Source organism: Pomacea canaliculata, linkage group LG5, assembly GCF_003073045.1.
Source record: "Pomacea canaliculata isolate SZHN2017 linkage group LG5, ASM307304v1, whole genome shotgun sequence".
NCBI lineage: Eukaryota > Metazoa > Mollusca > Gastropoda > Architaenioglossa > Ampullariidae > Pomacea > Pomacea canaliculata.
The window spans coordinates 22,197,151-22,213,165 of record NC_037594.1 but is presented as its reverse complement, the minus strand read 5'-3'; positions in this window follow the sequence as shown (position 1 = coordinate 22,213,165).

The following is a 16,015-nucleotide window of genomic DNA, read 5'->3' as shown; positions in this document are numbered from 1 at the left end:
AACATTTCTATAGACCGACATGTAGGTTTTGACATCTCACCACTCCCCTCCCCAACCAACTCTCAAAGCGAGACTAACCTGGTTAATGAAGACTGATGATGGTTTGTAACATACATTGAGATCTCAAGAATTGCAGACCGTCAAAGATGAAAGCCTACCAGTAGTGACTTTTCGTCTGAAGCAGTCTCACAGGAAATGCAAAATCCCAAAGTATCCGAACATTGAAACACTTATTTCGGAACACCTCACTTTCGTCCGAATTTATTAAAATGCATAATTTTTATAAATATTTAAAATTTAATTTACTTTTTCTGTTCTTTCGAGTAGGCTAATTCTAAGTTTAAATTCAGTATATGACGATGTGCACATTTGTGTAGGAGAGACAAAACGTGATGGGGAATATGGGAGGGAACAATAGAATGGGCAACTACTAAAGTATTTAAGGCAAACAGTGGTGACAGAGAGACCAGGGCAGCATCCAGGAAGGACTAATAGTTTAATTGCAAAGGAACATCAGCTCATCCATCCAGCCTCCTGACACGTTCATTCACTCGCTCACTAACTCGTTTCCTGCTTCCTGCTCCAAGTGCACCAAAGCTATCATTTTCTTGGGTAACTACTTTCCTAAAGCTGCTTAGGATGACGTCAACACACCCCGACCACCACCACTACCCCTTACGAAAACATTCTACCTTCCGTCCTTCGCTGGCATCTCTTCGATCACAAAGATCTGGCGAAACCCGGGTCACTTTAGTGTAATACCTGTCTGAAATAACATCATGTTAGAGATGAAGCGACCAAAGTACAAACGCCGGGTGGCTTTTCCACTGCGTCTAATGACTGGAAGAATCGCTTTCATCCGAGAGGATTCGTTGGCCGATTATTGAGGCTGATTGCTTGGATGGCGTCTACCAGTCATTTCACGAATGCCATGTCACAGGCATGCAGGGACAACAGAGAGTAAGTTGAGAGACGGAGGATAAAAGGAGGATAAAACGCGTGAACAGGACACAGTCGTTGTTATAACGTCGAAAACAGAACACATATGACGAGAAAACTAAAAGATTCGGTAAGTTTGATTCGTATGGCATAACCTACCACTCTCTATCTCTCCTTTGTCTCTCTCTCTCATTCTTTTTATTTACTTTAGAACAAGCAAGTGGCAGGACAGTAATTTGCAACATATGTATATAATTAATACCCCCACGATGAAACATGCCCATGTGGTATGCTCCCAGATGTAGGTGACTGGCTGTCTCTTTATGCACAGATGACACCTTGCGGGTCTTTGTTGGGAAAGACAACTCGCCGCTTGGATTATTCATGAAACGCGTTGAGCAGCATGCGCAGGGGAGCTCATCCGGCAATTTCTCGCCGTCAGTCGAAGAGAACAGCGACGTGGATGTAACGGGCCGGTGATGAGCTCCCTTTCCACATAATTAGGCTAACAAGCTTCTGCTCTTACGCCACGATGCTTTGATTCCACTGATTAGTCCCCCTTTCACAAGGCTACCATACGTCCTCCATCAGATTGGAAACAGTTTTTAAAAGAAAAAGTCTTTCTTTTGTGGAAAAAAAGAGGGCAAGATGTGCTATATTTAGGTGTTTCAATCTTTCGATTGGCAAGAAAAAGAAAGGAATATGCGGCTCTTTGAAAATAATTTCTATTTTTCTTGAACTGCTTCAAAGAACTTGTATAGGAAGAAATGCATCTAGAATTCGGTCAAATAAACATCTTCTGTAACGGGATCAGAGGACACACGGATCCAATATTTATAGATTTTTACACCAGAGCCTGGTCAGCAGTTAATTTTCGTCACGAAGTTAGTAAATGAAGAAAACAATAACTAACTAAATAAATAATAGGAGTGGAGGACAAATATTATCTCAGTGAAATTAATTATTAATTATCTAACAAGTGACACGAAGAGTATTGTCGGCAGCGAACTGCTGATTCTTAGAACTCGTGGCATTCTCTTTGTGACATTCTGTTATGCAACTGTTTTGCTACGAGACTATATTTAGACAACCATAAATTATCGTCCGAGGACACCTGATCACAATCGTAGTCATGGAGGAGGGATATACCGTGAGGAACCGAAATAAATCTTGTTTTATGTCCAATAAGATCCTTTTTTAAAATTTCTTTTAGGTTGTAAGACTAATTTTACTCAAGAAACTTTATTTCGCTAGTACTCTCTGAGGACAAAAACATTTGCAAAAAGAATCAGAAACGGCTGATCCAGGGCAAAGATAATCAACTTATTGTACGGCCTTCAGAAGCCTGCTCGCTTACTTACTTGTTTCTTTCTCATTTCTTTCCTTCTTTCATTATTTTTTTTCTTTCTTCTCGTTCTTTTTCTTTCTTGTCTCTTTCTTTTTTCATTCGCCTGTCACCAATACAGTGTGGGCTGTCGTCTTTGAGCACGCTGTTCTTTCTCTGCATGTGGCATCTGTTTACAGGGCTAGCTGGCTTGCCGTGATATAGTCTTAGTTGCTGGTTCTGGGTAAAACACTAATTCCCCTCCACTCTTCTTTCAATTATTCTTTCTTTCCTTCTTTCATCTTTCCTTCTTTCTTTCGGTCTTTCTTTCTTGATATTTCGTCCATTCTCTCTTTCTTCCTGTCCTTTCTTATTTTTTCTTTCTTTAGCTCTTCCCATGTTTCCTTCTTCCTTCTTTCATTCACTTTTATTCGTTCTTTCTTTCATTTCCTTTTCCTACTTTCTGTCAAAGGGAAATGTACCTATGGACTGTTACTGATCATTCTGTTTTTATTGTAAATATGCTTGTATGTCCCATGTCATCATGACAATGAGTCATTGGGATTAAAGATGTCATGTCATGTAAAATAGAAACAGTAGATTTAAGAATCATAATATTAGCAATACATTACTACAGACTCAGCACATTATTTATAAACAAATAAATACTTCACCCGTTTTCTGCTGTTCTAGTCAGAATAATCCACAACGAGCGTTTTTAATGAAGTTGTTTACCTCACTTCTTGGTGCCAGGTGTCTGATATTTGAATAACTGTTCTCGCGTTTACTTCCAACAGACGAGCTAAATGTCACATCTGAACCCCTTCTCTGGCTACTGATAATGGGCGAATTAACTGCAATCCTCGTCGCCCACGTGTTTGTCAGTAAAAAAAAATAGCTGGCAACCGGAAGCATGGCTGAGCCTCGCTGTGACGTCAGCAGCCACTAGGGGAAGATCAACCTTGGAGGAAGGGGTTGGGAAGGGTCCACATTGGTCCTCCGAACTAATAAAAAATACCGACTTCAAAACTCATTTTCGCTTGGGAATGATTTTGTGACTACGTTGCTACCAGCAATCAAACCGTCCAACGTAATCAGAATTTGATCGATGCACTTAATTTAACATGACGAGGACTGCGGCGATTTTTTTCCATCAGACCATGACACAACCCTGCCTCCCCCAAAATTTGTGTCACCCCAAAATCAGACACCGAGCTTATCAAATTGTATCTTTCGATATTGAAATAAAATTACTATAAATAGATGTGTACAATATAAGAAAGCGATGAATCGGTGTTGCATGACTATACAAGATAACTATTGGCTAAAATATTTTTATATACATTTTATAATATTATCACACAACCCTCCAACACACACGCGCGTGCACACACACACACAAACACGCGCAGGTGGACATCAAAACTCATGCTCTCACCAAACTGTTTACTGTTACATTTGAAATTTGTTTGTTTTTGCTGGCCTTAGTCCAGGATTTCATGCGTTTCGCATATTTTGCTGGGTTATTTTTAACAACTGATCTTATAATTCACCTCGCTTCCCGGCCGTCGCCTGGAGATCAGGATCAGTTTCCAGCGAAGCTTTGCCGCTGGCCCGAGTGCAGGTTCAGTCCACTTCCGGTTTTCTTAATTTGATCTCCGGGGATCAGAGTTGGTGGACAGAACCGGAAGCTCGTCTGTCATGAGCCTGTCGACGATTAGCGCGACACTCTAGATGCTGACGATTTCTGTTATCAAGTCCGAGGATGGACGAGCAGGTAATGGCACGAATCAGGAGACCAGGTTCCATACATCGCATGGTTTTCTTGCACCGTCAGCTCATATTCGCAACTCTACCTTACATCCTCCTCCCATTCTCTATCAATGTCATTTCAATCACCGATTCATTTGTAACTAGAAAGCAAAAAAATGTTTGTTAGAAAACTGTCTCATCTACTGAAAAAGGGTAGGGTTATAGCTCGCAACATTATGTATGTTATAAAAAAAAAAAAGTTTTTCAGAAAGGTGAAATCAGCAAAAATGAGCTTGTTTACGGTTTTACGGACACAGCACTCACAGTAACCAACAACTCTTTTTTTTTTCTACCCCTCTGTCCATTTCCCTACCCTTTATCTCTCCCCCTCTCTCCGTCCGTCTTTTTTTCTTTTTTGGCAGCCGGTCCAGGTTTTCTTATCGATTCAACTAACGGGTAAGTGTTTGGGGATGTAGGCATCTTAGTGCAAACAGCAGCAGTGGCAAAGCATCGTGTTGTAGCTGGGATGCGTGTGAATAGCGAGCGTGGGTACTTTGTGTGGCCTGGGGATTCGTCTGTTTGTCTGTTCCCTCCACTCTCCTCCACTCGGCAATTCCCCAAACGCTTAGTTTCCGCTCCGTTTTGTATGATCCTCCACACTTTAAATGCCGCCTTTATTTGTGCATGCAAAGCTAGACTGGCAATCGGCTGTTGAAGAAAACAGAAGAAGACGGGTCGAGAGGATCACGAGCTGATAAGAGGAAGATGATGAGAGGGGGGCAAACGAAAACTAAATGAGGCTTTTCTCTCCATCTCAATGGGGTAAATAGTGTCTGGAATCATTAGCGTATTCTTTTATCTGTGTTGGAAAAGAGTTCTGGAGTTAATCCTTTTCAAGACTAGCTTTGGCATCATATTATATTACATGTCTACGTGACCTGGAAGAATTCTACCTTAGCCCTTAGCTCAACCCTTCGCCGGATTGTAAACAAAACAATGCAAAAGGCGAGGCTGCACACACAATGGTGTTTTCATCGTGGTGCTTCCATCTTTCAGTTTCTGGTGTATTGACATTCTGTCAGATTAAGCCAGCAGAGATGTTTCATGGCAGCGATCTTGACAAATGTTTGCTCTGGATGTAGTAGATTGCAAGGATCCAATGGAGGCATTAACCAAAAGTAAAACAGAGAGAGAAAAGGGAAAAAGACAAACAAAAAATTGAACATAATACGAGAAAGAAAACTAAGAGAATGGAATGAGACACCATCAGCAAAAATAGGGACAGAATGAATACCTCAGGTCAGATGAGAAATTGAGTTTATCTAGTTCATCTTATTTGTGATCCACGGAGAAGTAAGAGATTTGGTCTTTATAATTTTTTTTTGTCACTCACGGACATTTTTCATAAAGCATCCTCCCGTCTCCAGCCCGCCAGCCCCAGCAGCTAATAACTTCCAGCCAGCTGCAGCCTTAATTTCCGATGCGCTTATTTCGGGGTGACGTGACACAGAAAGGTAGGGTGGATTTATGAACAGCAACTTATGGGTGTCCAGCCACCATCAGCTCTCTGTCCGTTACAGTCTCCACACATCATCAGGTCTGTGCAAGTTATGGCAGTAAGCTTAGGGACAAGCGATGTCAGTAGGTGTGCGCTGCTTGAAAATATTCGCATCCAGACATAAGCCTGTCCGCAGGTGTACCTGATGACGCCAGTTGTCTAATGAAGCTTACTCTCATCAGACTAAAACAACCCACTCACACTAATCCTGCAATTGTGCATTCTGACATGCTCAGTGCAGCTACACAAAGGTCAGCTTCGGGATGATTGCTTTTTTATGATACAGTAGTTGTTCACTTTTTTAATTATCTTAAACAGCCATACTGTGCACCGCATATTTCCAATGGTGGGTCAGTTTTCGAGACAAGTGTAATTTTACTGACGATGGTTATCTATCTGCTTTCGCAACACAGACTAGGTTTACGAATAGTGATAAGCAAAAGTCCAATCGTTTTAAACAAAAATATTCAGAAAATAGCAGCCGAGGGGTGACTCCGTCTAGCTCTGTAATAAAGTCTTTTAAATGTTGGAATGGCATTGGTACCGCTATAATTTTTCACCTAATTACATTACATTTACAGAATGAAGTCGATTTTTGAAAATCTGAGCACACTTATGGAGGCTGGTACTGGTCAATGGCTTGCTTCAGCAAAGGCGATGAGTTGTGGTACTCTACTTTGAATCGATGTCTGTCTTTGAATCTACATTCGTGATGTTTAAACACTTAAAAATACCATCACAAACATAAGCCGATTCTGATCTTTGAGAGAAAGCTAGAACTGCAAGAAGTCAGACTGCCAATCTGTTTTATTGTAGTCTCGGAAATGATGGTGAAAACAGAGCATCGCACCTGGTGAAATATTGATTGTTCCCCTTCAGCATCGCACTTACCTCTGAAAGAAAAGATGAACACGGTGTCGATCTCTTTCAAAAGAACAATAGTTGGTTCTAAATTACAATTGCATGGAAAGTAGCCATTTTATTTTGCTTTAACGAATGAAAATTGATTAAATATTTTAGAACACAACACTGCCTGAGTGACTGGTGTTCAACCAGACAACCATAAATACTTTCCTATATACAGTACACTACATTACTCTCTCTCTCTCTCTCACACACACGCACACACACAGTCAAATCCATACATAACCATGTCACCACCAAGCCTTCCCACACTAGCCTCCACACTCTCGTGCAGACAGGCAAACAAACGTAGACGTGCAGTCTGAGGTCACCATCTGACTCTTCCCTTGTAACTAAAAAGCTTTTACGTCTTCAGGTTCCGTAGTCTCCCGCCATCTGTTACAACAGTCTCCAACAGAAAGCAGTCACCCTAGAAACTAAGTTTGCTTCCTGGGACACTCGTAGAGAGGCAATCGATGATTTCATAAGCTAAACAGAAAGCACTTCGAGGTGCTTCTTACGAGCTCCGAAAGGTCCAGATTAGGCCATCGATAACGCTTTTCAAGATGAAAGAAATCCTTCCTTTAGTGATGTCAAACCTGAGGCATGGTCGACGTTAATGCAGAATGATGTTGCCAAGAACTGTTGTCGTTCAAACCAACAAGGGAATGAGATGTAGTTTAATGAAAAGAGAGGCAGGCTTGTCACTCGTCTCGTCAAAGAAGAATCCAATATTGACTCTAGTTAAGATCCTTGTGACAGTTTTATTCTGTCTTTATTACCGAACTATGTTTGCTGGTGTGAGTTGGTGAGATTGCTGTTTAAGTATCACTACATTTTGCTTCCAATAAAAGTTTGCAAGTACCCAGCAAACACGCAAGATTCGGAATGAAACCTTCCCGCCACGGTAAAGTCAATAATATCAGCACCTCTCCATTTAAAAAAGTATGATTATAAAAAAATTAAATAACTAATCTTGCAGCATTTTACAATATCTATCTCACTACGTTATCTGACTCACATAAAACATGTTGCATCAAAATCTGTCACATTTTCTTGCCGGATATTACTTTCATCAGTTTAGTAGGCGCTTATCGATCTCCTCCTCACCCCACCCCTTCTACAAGCGTGGCTAAAGAAGACAGGAAGAGAAGCCCTTTATGAAGAAGGTGCGAAAGAACAGGCAGCATGGAGGCGGTGTTCCTTCTGCGGCCTAGACAAATGTAGGAGAGCCGGTGTGCCGGAGAGTGGAAGTGGGTGGCAGCGTGCAATAAATTCTCGTTCTGCAAACTTTTACGTCCCCTTTTAAAACAATTTCGACGTTAATGACTCTCCCCTAGAGAGAGGAGTATTTTGTAGGAGCTGTAGTCATTCATCTGTCTGTTCAGCTATCCCCTGTAAACGCTCTTTGTTGCCGTCGGTGAGCCTCCTTTCAGCTTAACTAAAAATCAATGGGGAGGCAATTCCCAGCGTTTGGGCCAATTTTGCTGGCGGTCCGTCAGTACCGGGACGCAGCGCTCGCGGGTTTACGCAATCTCTTCACGGGATTAGACTTGCAAATTAATATCTTTTTTTTTTACTGTTTAGAGGCTGATGAATAAGCCATCACTGTTCCACGCGATTGCTTTTCCGCTTCATTTAGGGCTGAACTGGCGAGATTGACGGTGGAAGGTCTCATTAATAAGCAATGTCATTACCGTGGTGAGTGTCTCCTATGTTAACGCCCACGTGTCACTTCGTGTAAGTGGCATTTACTAAGTAAAGTTTCTCTAGCATTACCTTGTCGGCTGCAAGCACTGATCATCCAACACATATTCGTAATTAGAAAATGCACTTTCCGTGACTTCGCAAGAAAGCTCGGGAAACCGCCAAGGAGACAAGATAATCTTGGAAAAGAGTTCCTTTAGCTTTTAAAAAAGAAAGAAAATACCCGCCAGTTGCATACCACGAAGAATGTATGCTGTAGCCTTTTATTTATTTATTTTTTGTTACATGAAATGTGCGGTCATTCGAGAATACAATCTTAAGAAGTAAAGGCTGCTTGATACCGTCTGCTTTTACTTAATTTTTAAATCATTGTAGTAATAGTTTCATAAGTGTTACACCATTTTTGTTTATTCATAAAGTTTTGGGGGAAATGATAAAATTAGAGAAAAGTGACAAATGTTCATAAATACACTGGCGGAAAAGTGATAGCAGTTCATACATCGGTAGAGCGTATAACACTATCAAGCGACGGTTTCTAGAGAATTCTATACACACACCCCAGATAGCATGAAAACATTTTAAAAACGTTTTAAAAACGTTTACATGGTTGTAATAAGGTTTACGTTTTAGATAAAACGTTTTAAAAACATTTTAAAAACATTTACCAAAAAAACATTTTTAAGCAAAACATTTTAAAAACATTTTTAAAATGTTTGAAAATAAAACATTTAAAACAAAAATGTTAAATAAATGTTTTATAAACGTTTACAATGTTAACCTTTATGGCTGCGCGTCATGACGTAATTTTTTAAAAGACGTCACTATTTGATTCGCCGGCTTTCGCTTCTCCTACGGAATTTTAGAGCCAGTCCACGGTGTAGATACTGAAAATCCTCACCAAAAAGCTTTTTTAAAGACTTTGTTATATTTGTCTTATGACTAGGTTTGATAGTTTAAAGTCATTGCAGTTTTTAAAACATCAATGCTACGTAACTAAATATTTGCTATTCTTCTTGTGGATGCACGTACTCCCATGATTCCACGCGGCGCGACATTTTCTCTGCTGATGTACTGTATGTTTGAAAGCCAAGGTTGTAACCTTTTCTCTTTGTTTACCACACACGTACTGCAGGTTCTTTATTATAAAACGCTATATACCGTGTTCTAGTACAACACACATTTAATGTCTGCTTATTGGGTGTGATGTGTCAAAGTTTACTTTCTGAATTGAGCGCTCGTACATAATCTAATACGTTAAGGCATCTGATAGTTCACATCATGTCGTCCTACTGGACGAAGCGGAGAAAAGTTAATAAAACTTGTAGAAGCAGAGTTGGCAGAACTGAAAGAAGAAAGTCAGATGTATTCAATACACACTGATACAAACATTCACGATACACTGTCGTAGAGAAGGTGCTCACAGTTTTAGATCTACAGAGTCAAATTAATAGCAGTTCGAACCAGCAGACACCAGAACTCTCAGCGATAACATCGCGCCAGCAATATTTACCGACTAAATACAATTTGAATGAAAATAATGATGATGATGTTGTGAAATCTAATTTTAGTGAATTTGAAGATTATATTGATGATCAGTTTGATTCAGCGATATCTTCAGACAGCGACAGTGAAACAGATACAGATTTGGCCACACAGTTGGCATATTGAGTCGCAACATTTAACATTTCCAACAGTTCACTTTCAATACTTCTTGCCTTGTTGCGACAAAAGCATCCTGTAATAACTGCTTGCTTGAATTCATTGCTAAACCGTTATCTATGGCTGAAATGGTACCACTGGTATTGTGTAATCATTTCTCATTATGGTGTAAATTTGTGTTACATGTTCTTAAAATTTACGTTAAGGATGATAGAGTTTTTACTAACATTAAATAACGTGACATTATAACATTGCATGCCACAGAAGCAAACTGCAGTCAATACAATCATATCTCAGCTGAACAAGATTCATGCTATCCTCCCTGTATTTACCATAGTTCCTTGAGTATAACAGTGTATAAAAATATATGCAGTCATAATCTCTGACGGAAATATGACAGATGAAGTCAAACATCCAACACTCCCATAAAGACACACAGTTAGCCTCCCTGGTAAGAGTTCATAGAGGATTGTTTATTTTTCAGCTCGCGAAACGGTTAGCATACTGGCAACCAAGTGAGCTGACAAAACACCTTCAGGAGGGAGCTCTGCCAGATAGACATACCTGGACTCTTCAAGCTGTTTGCATTTTGGGTTCAAAGGGTCCTTTTATACTTTTTTACTCATTGTCATATATATGTATATTATAGAGATTAGATGTTTGATGACTTCATCAGCCTGGTTAATATTTTTGTGGTCAGTCTCTTGATAAAGTTTAAAAGTATTGTTCATATTTATTTTGTAAAAGGTTTTAAGGTAGTGTTAGTGTCTTTAGTCCACGCAGACCTTGCTTAGGGTTTATTGTGGTTACAGACTGGAACATACAGCCACATGACCATTAACATCTCAGCGAACAGACAGTTAACTGATTTTGTCATGTGAAATTCATATTGTGTGGTAAAGCATTGCATGCCATTATTCTCGATGTTTATTATAACTTCACAAAATAATAACCCTTTCAGATGAGTATTTGGTTGCCAGACGAAAAGTGGATAACAGCCAGTATACATCAAACTTGGATACAACAGATGATGACAGCATTAAAGGTTGAAAAGATCGGAAGAGGAAGAGAAACAAGTAGTCACATTGTGTCTTGTTTGAGTTATAGAATGACAGGGATTAGGGAATCCCTAGGTTTGGAGAACAACTTACAAGATCAGTACAGATTTCAGTATTGCAGTTCATTTCAATTTTTCATGAGGGTAATATTGATATTATGATAGGTATAGCCTAGGAATTATTTATTATTTTATTTCTTAAATCTTTTGCTCCAGAAATTCTTAAATTTCATAATTCTCATTTCACTGCACACTTATTATTAGGTATGCTTGTTAATTAGGTTAGGGCTAGAGAGCCCAGACAAGGAGGAAGAAGACGACTTTAGATGGAAATCAGTGCATCCAGCAGTGCCAGCAGGACCATTGCCAGACTCATTGCAACCACAAGTGGAAAACAAGCGTTTATGCCCACAGGTGAATGCACTAACCACCAGAATATTGCCCCCACGACGTGAGCACCCCAGTGACCAACGTAGTGACTCTCAGCAAGGAGTACAAGAGGGGACAGACCTCACAACTGCAGCAGTAAAAGGCGGTACCCAGAGTGTCTAATGGAGGTAATTCAGACAATTTTATATTATGGGTTACTTTTCTTGCTTTTTGTTTTGCCTATTTAATTTTGTTGTGAATTCCCTTCACAATCTCAAGTTGAACATAGTGTTGGTTATACAAGTTTCTTACGTCCTCCCAAATCACCGTTGATTGGCTTCATTCACCTATAAAAGTTAATTGTCCACTTTTGCTCACAGTGCTATGTTCATAGTGTTCCAGCATTTGCCTGGCTCATTCTGAAACAAGACAGAGAATTGAAATTGATGCTACAGGAAGTAAAAGATATGGTGATTCATTCACTGATAAGCAAAGACTAGCCTGCTCCAGCAAAGGATGCCTGAATGTTGCCAGAAGATTTGATCCTTCCGATTAGAACACAGCAAGAGCTGTTGGAACTGGATGGACGCCTTGATGATGATTCCTTTCATGAATTACTCGTACGTAAAGCAGATGTCATTGTTAAAGCCATGATTGAAATGATAATCTGTAATAATTTAGGGGAATTTTAAAGCATAGCTTGACATTTTTGAAAAACTTATGTTTTATAGGGAATTCATTTGAGAATGATCAGTTCTTGTCAATCTATCATACATATATAGTGTGGAACACAATAAGTCAAATTTTAAATCCAGTTTCAAAGGGTTTCAGCCTCATAAACTTTATGGTTATTGGGGAAGGAAACATTAAATGTCAGCTTTTTGTGAAAGTTTTCAGTTTATAATTTTGTATGGCCCTTGAATTGTAAATAATTAAAGCCATGTATATTTTCACTACACCCTTTCTTGTTTATGATGTGGCCTACTTTTGACAGATATGTTTCTTGTCTTCTAATGATTTGCAAGTCAAAAGCCTCTCCTGTGTGGGTAGAACGAATGCAAAGGATTGTGCGAAAGAATCATGCGGCGACTCCTGACCGACAAGGTTGCTCGGAACTATAACTGGAAAGGACAAAAGGGAGAGATGTGTCTTTCAAGGGACTGAAGGTGCAGGCCATGATCTACAGTAAGTGATGATGTATAAATGTTAGTGTATATTATTATTAAAGGTATAGATATATGATATATTGTCTACACATACTTTGACAAAAAAGAGAAGTGCAGATCTAAGTGCTTATTTTTGTATAACATGAATTGACATTTTCATTGCTAGCTCTACAGTTGAAAATTATTTGTAGCTCTTGTCAGTATTAATTGTGCTTCTATGGGTGAAACTAGCGTAAAAACGGAAAGACATGGGAACAAGCATAAGCACCATAAAACTGAAACAATATGTATAGTGTGAGACTTCTTTAGTCCATCTTTAATCTATAAACCTGTAGCGCTTCTTTAATCTACAAATCCATTCTTGCTATCTGCAGAAGCTGTACGGAAGAACCGTGGGTGTATGGAGGCTTCCGATAAAGTTAGTGCAGGAGCCATCACAGAGTGGAGACCAATGCTTCAGCAGACAGTGCTGTTCCACCTGTCCCGTCGTCTTCCCGCCGAGCTGCCATCCGCATCAGAGAGCGACGACTCCTCTCTCAGTGACAGAGAAGTCTAGAGATATACACGTAATGTCTACGATGACTGCAATGCCACCTACAGCCGCCGAATGCAGTACTGGTCACATAGCCATTCGCTTCCCAACGGCAACAGCAGGCAGTCCTGACAGTCCTTTGTCACTGGCTCTCCCTCACGCTCAAGAGCTGTCTCCACATATAACACTTCTGTGCTTTTGCCTCCTTTTTACCTCTACACTGGCATGTATGCCTAACTTTGCTGCATAAGGAACATCAGGCTTATCACCAAGCCACTCTTGACCCTATTGGGACGCTTGTGATATTTAGCAACAATGTCTCATATTTGAGATATCTAATAATTACATATAAGAAGGTTTTAGTATGTTAAAATGAAGGCATGTGGATCTGATAGTGTTCTAATTGCATTTTTCGTAAAGCGCTTTACCAGACATACATGAACTTTTAATTGTTCAGCCTTATTTTACGGTATGGAAATTCTCATATTATTAATTAATTGGAATGATATGTCCTTGTAGAAGGGTAGAGATGATAATGTGCATGTTGTTATCTACAACAGGGTAACTGTATTTTTGGTGTATTTTGTACATCATCCAATTGTATTTACAATTCACTGTTTTTTTTTGTAAATCTAAAGGTCTATAAGTTTAGTTTTAGTTTAATTATTCCTTGGCACTCTGCACGGAGCACAGTGCGCACCACCTCACCTTTAAGTATTTGAAATTGAAATATTTGAAAGTATTAATTTAAGAAAAATCCTATGCATTGATTTGTCGGTGTTTAATTAATTCATATTCTTTTTTCTCTTTTTTGAGTATCATTTATTCATTTTTATCACAAATGGTCACCATTTTGTACTTGCTATTGTATAATGTAAATGTCTCCTGGGTTTATTCCCAACGACACAAAATATGTTTTAATTAAAACAAATGAAAATCTTCTCTGTACATCCTTTTTGCCATGTTTGAAGTGAAACTGCAGAAAGTATGTGTGAAATGTGGAACATTTAAATTAGTTTAAAAAACATTTTAAAAACGTTTTAAAAACGTGTCATGCGAAACATTTAAATTAGGTTTAAAAAACATTTTAAAAACGTTTTAAAAATGTTTACATACGAATATTTATTAAATGTTTTTAAAATGTTTTACAGAAAAATGTTTATAAAACGTTTTAAAAATATTTTTAAAATGTTTTACAAATGTTTGCAGAAAACGTTTTTAAAACATTACTTTGATGTGCATGATAAACATTTTTAAAACGTTTTCTGCAAACCTTTTTAAAATGTTTTATGTAAACATTTTAAAACGTTTTTAAAACGTTTTTAAAACGTTTGCATGCTATCTGGGACAGCCACACTAAAACAAAAAAGTCATTTTTGAAACTGAAGACCTTTTTTCCTTGCTCAAGTTCTTTGGTAAGGGCAAGAGAAAAAAAACTTGGGATTGCAGCGGTGTAAAACAGACTGCATGTGTTTATTTTATTTGAAATATAATATTTATGGTTTTCATCTTAGAGATGGTCCTAGAAAGTGTCAGACATATTGATCAAGACTCGTTCTACTAAAATAAAAACCAGATGTCTGTAAGAGTGACCTTCTTTAGCGGTCAAAAGTAGAGACAGACAACACATGCTGAAAGAAGCATCAAGCAGCGTTAAAAATAAATAACTTTCCCCGGAGCGGTATCAGCAGACCAGAGCGAGTGTTTGAGCAGAAGCGTGTTTGGACCGTTTCCGTGGCGCTCGATCTGTTGTTGAAGACATCTCTAGTCAGTCTTTGAACCATGTCGCCGGGGTCGCTTGCAGGAAACATTTAATCATTTACTTGTGGACAGCTCGCGTACGCTGCTTTCAGGTAAAGGATGGTGCTGCATCTACAGAAGTTTTCTTTCCTCCGCTTTTCTTTTGGTCTTGGCCGTGGTCCAGTGCGTCCATGCACATTTCTGTTTGCTTTCTTTTACATCTTTTTGCATGCACCAATACCAGTGGAAAAATGCATCCGGCTAGTTCTTTCTAGCTGTTCACGTAGGTGGTTACTTTGTGCTTTGTTACACCTTCATGGCTGTTTTTCTCATTTTTTTTTTTTTTTTGAGTCTCATGTGAGAAGAGTCTAGACAACTACTCATCACTCCTCTATCAGAAGACATGAACCAAACCTCTAAGACTGAGGCACACTCATTCTTACCTGCACGTGCAATATGTGTGCGAACGTGATAACCAGCATGCAGACGTAAACGTTACTGAAGGTGCATCTGACTCAAACATAGACTTTTGAGGATGCTGGGACTCTTGAAGACAGAACCGTGCCAGTCTGCGTCGCTCCTGTCTAAAGACCCTTTTCTGTCTACAGTCCTGGCTGAACGAGCAACAAATAAAGGGTTCATAGACCACACCACAGTCCTGGATGCCGCAGAGAGTTGTGGACAAACTGTCCATAGGACAGTGATAGTCATTTAAATCATGCGTTTAGACGTTGCGCATCGTCTGCAGCTTTAACCTCAACCTGACTGCGTTTTATCATAGGTGTTTTCTTCTAAGAGAGTCGTTCTTTCCTATTCCCGGTAGTTCTTTGCGTCCCTTTCCTGACAGAAAAACACGCTTAGAAGGGGCGTCGTGCGAACTATACAAGATACGTTGTGTCCTTAAGGAAAACTCTTTTACAGAAAGACCTGCCTAGCCAAAAATATTCTTTGCTGGGGCTGTAACTGGAGAAATTTTTAGGAGGCTGCATATCAACTGTGGCTTGTTTATACGCTTTTTCGAAAAAAAATTGACCGAGATAAAAAAAAACAATACTGCGTGATTTAGAATTATACAGTAAAGGTTGTAGTGTTGTCTGGAGGCCAGCCCTAGGTGTCTTTCAGAACATTTTGCCATTGATTTTCTGTTAGAGAAGGCGTCTGGGGAAAGATGTTTTCTTTCTCTAGAGTGAATCAGCAAAGATTAGATTGACGGTTAGAGGCTGACGTCAGCAATGGATGAGAAATATGTATGCCACAGGCGCAGTTCAGCGTCTCCTGTGGTCGTCTGTCATCTTTCACTCAAGCTCAA